We start from the raw sequence: 7,505 nt of genomic DNA, 5'->3' as shown, positions 1-7,505 counted from the left end.
GCTGCAACAACGACGCGATCCAGAACAAAAGACTTTTCAAAATATATAACTTAAATCTATACTTGAAGTCAAAGGAGAGCAAATAACTCCTTATTTTGAAGTCAATATGATGTCACAGTGATATATCATATTAATATGACGTAATCATATTGGGCAACGAGGGGGATGGGGGGGGGGGGCAGCTTTAACCAGGGGGCCCCGCCCCTGGCCACCATGGGTGGGCAGCATTTTCAGAGCATGTTTATTTTAATGATCAATCAATCGATTGTGTTCCAGCTTGGATCAGTGGAACTAATAACGTAATGAACTTTAAGTTTAAGTTAAAAAATCCCTCCTTTTTTTTTTTGCTTCTGGGGGCACCACCTCCTTTTTTGTGTAGTAACATGAACTCGGTTTTGCTCCTCCCCTTTCATAGTCCACTTCCTCCTGGGTGCTTCTGTGTTTACTCCTGATAACATCAGGGATCTCCATATATATGCATAAAAGGGACAAGGAGAGACAGATATAGAGATTACCACCACTCACACTCACAGTCACAGGATAGTGAGTTGACCAGATAATCATAATGTCCCTGGTTCGATTCTGGCTGGGGAGCTGTGCTACATGTTCTGGCTCCCTAGGGTGACGTTATACACAACCTGCCTCCCCCCTTACTCTCCCTCTCTCTCTCTCTCTCTCTCTGTCTGTCTGTCTGTCTGTCTGTCTGTCTGTCTGTCTGTCTGTCTGTCTGTCTGTCTGTCTGTCTGTCTGTCTGTCTGTCTGTCTGTCTGTCTGTCTGTCTGTCTGTCTGTCTGTCTGTCTGTCTGTCTGTCTGTCTGTCTGTCTGTCATGCATTCCCTATTTCCATTGTTCCCAACTTGCATCGTTCCCAAGTAGGCCGGTGCCCGACGGGCACAGGTCTAGTTCCTACTAACAACAACACTACATGTTTAAGGCAGTGGTGCTGACAGATTCTGCTAATATTGAGAGATGATATCAACATTACAATCTTAGTGTTTTGCCAATTATCTTGGGGCCCACTTGCAATATCCTCACGGTCCACCAGTGGGCCCCACCCCACAGCTTGGTAAGTGCCGATATAGGCCTATATATCATGTTAATGACTATTAGTCGGGGATCCACAGGCCCAAAAGCTCTTGAAAATGGGTTGAACCTGTGATGTCATGCTATACTTTTTTTTTGTGTTTTTTCTATTAATTTGGTCATTAAGGTCCACAGAATGAGAGGCCTGCTCTGCCGGAAACATTGCGAAAAAAAGTTATGGCCATTTTTGTATAATGAAGCCTTTATTTTTTTGCCCATTTTCGCCTATTGTAAAAAACTAGTTTATTTTCTTAAAGTGCTCAGTAGGTTGTGTAGGCTGTCAATAAATGATTCCCAGATACACAGAACACATATGTGAACAACACCAAGTCCAAAAATACACTCACAAAGCCTTTCCAAATGATTTATAGACATTTTTGGTACCAAACATTCACCAGTTTTTTGCATTTTCCCCAATACTTTCATCTTTACTTCAATAGTAATCAACTTTTCCATGGGTTAGCCAATGTCTCATTCTTTTCATCAATCTTTATAGTCATTCCACAATTTGTTTTATTAAAATCAACCCTAAATTAAAGGAACTGTGGTGACTTTATTACCCTTATGCTCAAAATTCCCAGAGCCTTTTTTTCTTCTTGAAAACACCTGTACCCCCACAAAAGAAACGTGTGCCATGGATACAGAGCCTAAGCCCATGTGTCTAGCTGAACCTCTTGACCACCTGAGCATGTTGTGGCATTTGGTTCATATCTGCCCTACTGTGCTCTTGGAGGACCTGAAACCAAGCTGCACTGCTCCAACATGGAGTTCATTCCATGCATTTCTCATCCCAGATGCTACCCCTGCAACTGTGATTGGCTATGGGCCTTTCTTTCCCAAGTCACCAACAGACCCAGATGTGGTTGAAAAGTCAGTTCAATACTGCATGGATGTGTCCAGAGAACAAGGCCAAGAGTTCACCATCATTACATGTGACCAAGCAATTTATGAAGTGGTTCTGGGTCTGCAAAAGAAGAACCCTCATATGTATGGGAAACTTATCTTGCGCATGGGTGGATTTCACATTGCTCAGAATTTCCTAAAAGCAATTGGGCATTTCATGCAGGCAACTGGAATCGAAGACATCATGGTAGAAGCTGATGTTTGTCTCTGTGGAACAGCAAACAAAATCATCAGTGGGAAAGACTACTACGCAATGCTGCGTGCCCACAGTATGGTACATGCAGCCATGTTTGCCCTACACTGGGAAGCATTTTCCAAATGGCTAATCATTGAAGAGAAGGACCTGGAGTGGATATCTGCACTTACCATCAATGTCCAGCTACTCCTAGATGCCCTTTCAGAAAAGGATGAGGAGAAGGCATCTTCTGCATGTGCTGATGCAACTGACCAGCTGAAGGAGCTGTCATGTTTGATGACTGAGTTTGATGACACATGTACTTCACCTACCTCAAAGCTCTGGCTACAGTACATGGACATGGTGATGATTCTGAAGCGGTTCATCCATGCTGAGCGTGCAGGCCTGTGGGAGGAACACCTGGCTGAAGTAGAGAGGATGTTACCATACCTTGTAGCTGCTGGCCACTACAAGTATGTATCCTGCCTGCCCCACTACTTGGAAGTCATGAGAAGCCTACCTACACTGGCTCCGGACATCCATAGAGAATTCAAGGATGGGAAGTTTACTGTGCATCAAACTGAAGGTCGTTTCAATGGTGTCTGGACAGACATGGCACTTGAGAAAACATACAACCGTGATGCCAAAACAAAACTCTTCACTGGCATCAGTCAGCAGCCAGCAGCCATGGAGAAATTTTGCGCGCTCTTCCGTGTCTGACAGCGGTTTCATAGCAGACAAAGGCTATGGTACATCTGGACACCAAACACCATGAAGACTCCAAAAGCCAAGGACAAAAGGACACAGAAACTGTTCTGAAAATAACAGATGCAGTCAAAAACCAGATGATCAATCCCTTCATATGTGAAGAACAGGAGCTGCTTAACATTTCAACTGGCCACAAATCTGCATCTACAGACTTGGTGTACGCCCGTGAAAAAGGATTGGAGACACTGGCTGCAGCAAGAAGAACTGACAGTGAGAAAATAGCCCCAAAGAAACTTGCCACATTTGCAGCAAAGACAAAAAAGCCAATGTCCATGGCGCTCAAAGCCAAGAAGGTCTACGAGGAAGAGAGTGCTGTTGTCCAAAACCTGTACTTTGTGCAGGACTTGGATGAAGACAAGAAGGTAGACGTCTTCGGTCATGAGTGGACAAGTTGCCCAGCCTCCCTGTTTGAGACAGATCCATCCCTTGACCAAGGTTATGCCATGCGAAAAGGGAATAAGGCTGACTACTTGGCTGCAATCAAGACATCCCTTGGCAGTTCATGGTGTGAAGTGGACAGATTGCCACCATTCGACAAGCCTGTTGTAATGGTGGTTGATGCCATGGCATTCATCCAGCGTCACCAACATCTTGATTGCAGCACCTTCCATGAACTGCAAGTAAAATACCTGAAGCAGCTCCTTAGTAGTATCCCAGACAACTGTGACTGCATCCACTTTGTTGGTGATCGATATGATGTCTCTCCAGCTGAAAGTCTGAAAGGCGAGGAACGAGAGAAGAGAATGAAGACTTGCCCCAGCAAGATGAAGGAGTACAAGCCACATGATACTCTTGCCTTACCTGAATGGAAAGGCTTTGTTCAGAATCCACTGAATAAAGCAAACCTGTTGAACTATATGGGAGAAGCATGGGCTGCTCAGCACAAATCACTTCTTGCTGGATGCACACTTATTCTGGGTGGACTTTTCCGTGATCCTAGTATAGTCACACTGTTCTGTTATCAGCAGATTGTCAGGTTGAGCTTCCAGAACTGTCCTGTGAGAAGCATGAGGAGGCAGATACCAGGATGTTTGCCCACATTGCATACTCAGTAGAACATCTGCACCACAAACGGGCTGTAGTTGTGGCTACTGACACAGATGTGATCATGATGTGCATATATTACATCACACACATGGATGGCCTACAGGAGCTATGGGTAAAGAAGATGGATATCTACCTACCTGCTCATGCAATTGTGGATGCCCTGGCAGTGAAGTATGATGTTGAAGCTTCCGATCTTTCATCCATACTCCTCAGCACCTACATACTGACTGGATGTGACACAGTGAGCTATCTTTACAGAAGAGGAAAAAGACATGCCTACAAAGCTGCCGTTGATCACCTGAAAGACCTTCTGCCTCTGTGCCAATACGGTGACTCTGGGGAAAGTCTGGATGTTACACAAGATGTCGTGACAGCGGCTAGACGATACATGGCTTCACTGTATGAGAGGAGTGACTTCAGTGGTAACTTGGATGCACTGCGAGCCCATCTTTTTGGCAACATCAAAGGAGACATGCGTTGCCTTCCACCTACTGAAGATGCCTTCCAATTACACCTTCTCAGAGCCCTGCATCAGTTAGTTGTATGTAAGAGGGCACACATGTCTCAGCCAACCTACCCTGTGGCAACCAACTTTGGCAGAGAGCTTGTCAATGGTAAGCTGGTGGAAACAATGATGCTGAAGGATGCAAAACCTGCACAATACAAGCGCACCAAATATTGCCACTGCAAGAAAAGCAAGTGTGCCAGAGGATGCTCCTGTGCAAGAGCCGGTGTCAAGTGTGTCATTGCCTGTCTCTGCACTGGGGACCCCAAAAAATGTTCACGAGTTGAACTCACACTCGAAGACAGTGACAGTGAGTGAGTTGATTAGTTAGTTGTTTTCATTTTCCTGATCATTTTCATTTTCGTGATATTAGACATGTCATAATCTTTATTTTATTCAGCCAATGTTTAATTTCCTTTTTTGAGCTGTGCTCCTGGAAGGAGTATAGCTCCAAGTCATGGGACATTTAGCATGTATGTACGCCAATCAAGATCAAAGATAGCAATTTCATCACTATGACATCAAAACAGAGACAATATATATTAGTATTCATAAATAGCACAGCTCACTTCACACTAGGTGTGATTTTTCAACTAACATAAAGAATCAGCTGTGCACATCTGTTTATTTTATAATAAAAAAATACTTGTGTTGTGTTGTTTTGAATTTGTTGTGTTACACGTTTCTTTTGTGGGGGTACAGGTGTTTTCAAGAAAAAAAAGGCTCTGGGAATTTTGAGCATAAGGGTAATAAAGTCACCACAGTTCCTTTAATTTAGGGTTGATTTTAATATTTTTTTGTGTGGAATGACTATAAAGATTGATGAAAAGAATGAGACATTGGCTGATGTCATAACCCATGGCAAAGTTGATTACTATTGAAGTAAAGATGAAAGTATTGGGGAAAATGCAAAAAACTGGTTCATTTTTGGTACCAAAAATGGCTATAAATCATTTGGAAAGGCTTTGTGAGTGTATTTTTGGACTTGGTGTTGTTCACATATGTGTTCTGTGTATCTGGGAATCATTTATTGACAGCCTACACAACCTTTTGAGGACTTTAAGAAAATAAACCTAATTCACATCACACGGTCAAAAAATAAAGGCTTCATTATACAAAAATGGCCACAACTTTTTTTCGCGATGTTTCCGGCAGAGCAGGCCTCTCATTCTGTGGACCTTAATGACCAAATTAATAGAAAAAAAACACACAAAAAAAGTATAGCATGACATCACAGGTCCTCTCAAATTTTCGGCGGTGACTGGATCCCCGACTATATAATTATTGATCGGCTTGTTACAGCTGCTAAAGGTGGAAGTCATTTTAATGATGTTGCAATACTGCTGGGTGCCTTTAATATATAACAAAAATATCATAACTTATTAGTTGATTTATAATTTGTATTAATTATGTTTAAAGATGTGTCTGCGACCTCTAAATTGTAGGCTACTTAAGTACAGTAGGCTACTTGAGTACATTTGTTTAGTTACATAACCACTGCCAGGAGTATAGGAAGACATTATTAGCATTATATTTATAGATATTGTTATCATAAATACATGTAGTGGAGTGGAGCAAAAGGTACAACATAGTATAAAGTAGCAAGTATAAAGTAAAATATTCATAAAATGAAATGGAAATAGAAATACTCTAGTAGTACAAGTAGCCTACTTCAGGTCTCTGTCACAGGGCAACCCAAGAACTTTGTAGTAAGTAACTTTGCATGCACACACTATACAACTGCTTCCAGTTAACATCAAGCCGGCTTGGAAGTGTCTAGTGATGTATTGCATGTTTTCTTACAATCATCATGGACATCTGTGCATTGATAAAGATCACAAGGACTATTCAATGGTTTTAAGCTTTTCTATTTATTGTCTGAAACTGTTAAATGAGTGATTGTTTGTCACCTGTCTCTCCTCTGCAGTACTGGCAATCCTGTTTGATTGGGAGGTGCCAAGTACTGTAGAGGAGGGGTGTTTTGTCTGTGTTTAAGAGTACTCTGTTAAGTTTGTGAATTAATTGGCGCATAGGAAATGTATTTGAATTGTTGGTAAATTCCTTATGTAACTTGTGTAATTAACTCATGGCCTTATTTTAGTTAATTGATTACCAATTACAGGTCATTGTCTTGGTAGGATCACCTGATATAAAGGGCAGGTTAGGATTAGCCAAGTTGAGGATGTGTTTGGCTGGTGACAGACAACAGTCAGGGGAGAGAGCTGCACTGCACTGCTGCAGGGCCTTAGTTGGAAGGTATAGCCTGGTGTAGCACTGCCTGAGTTGTTTTGTCTTTTTGTCTGCAGTTATCCATTCTTCCCAAGTCTTCATTTTGTATTGTATTTTTGTATTCCTATGTGGTTAACCCATGAATTTTGCCTAGGCCTACACTGTAAATACTGCACAGGACTTTTGTTTTTTGTGAGAAATAAATATACCTAAACCTACATTTTGGACTTAGTCAACTTTTTGGAGCCTCGAGCCATCGGTCAACCTTCAGTCTCCCTAAATAAATCTATCAGACGACTGCAATTGATTCAGAACGCTGCTGCTACTAATACCAAGAAACTGGAGCATATCACTCCAGTTCTTAAATCCTTAAGAACTGGCTCCCTGTGTGTCAAATAATTGATTTCAAAATACTGCTTTTGGTGTATAAAGCTTTGAATGGTTTAGGTCAAATACATCTCTGATATCATGAACCACCCAGATCTCTGCAGGTCATCTGGGAAAGGTCTGCTTTATGTCCCTAAAACCACAAATAGCCTACATGTGGGGAAGCAGCATTTAGTTTTAATGCACCACATAACTGGAACCTCTACTCTCAACAGTTACATTTCGTTTGACTCTATTCCACAGATAAATGTTGTGAAAATAGCCGATCTACAAGCTCACAACGCCTCTTTCTTATATTATTTGATCATTTGGCACATTTTGAGGTATTCAATGGGTATTGCAAGTCCTTAAATTGTCACTTCACTGTCATCTGGGGACCTCCCCAAAATCATGTGGGGACCCCCCTGG

This window comes from Gymnoscopelus braueri (assembly GCF_963280865.1).
Source record: "Gymnoscopelus braueri genome assembly, chromosome: 8".
Taxonomy (NCBI): Eukaryota; Metazoa; Chordata; class Actinopteri; order Myctophiformes; family Myctophidae; genus Gymnoscopelus; species Gymnoscopelus braueri.
The sequence above is the reverse complement of the archived record's forward strand: the minus strand, read 5'-3'. Positions refer to the sequence as shown.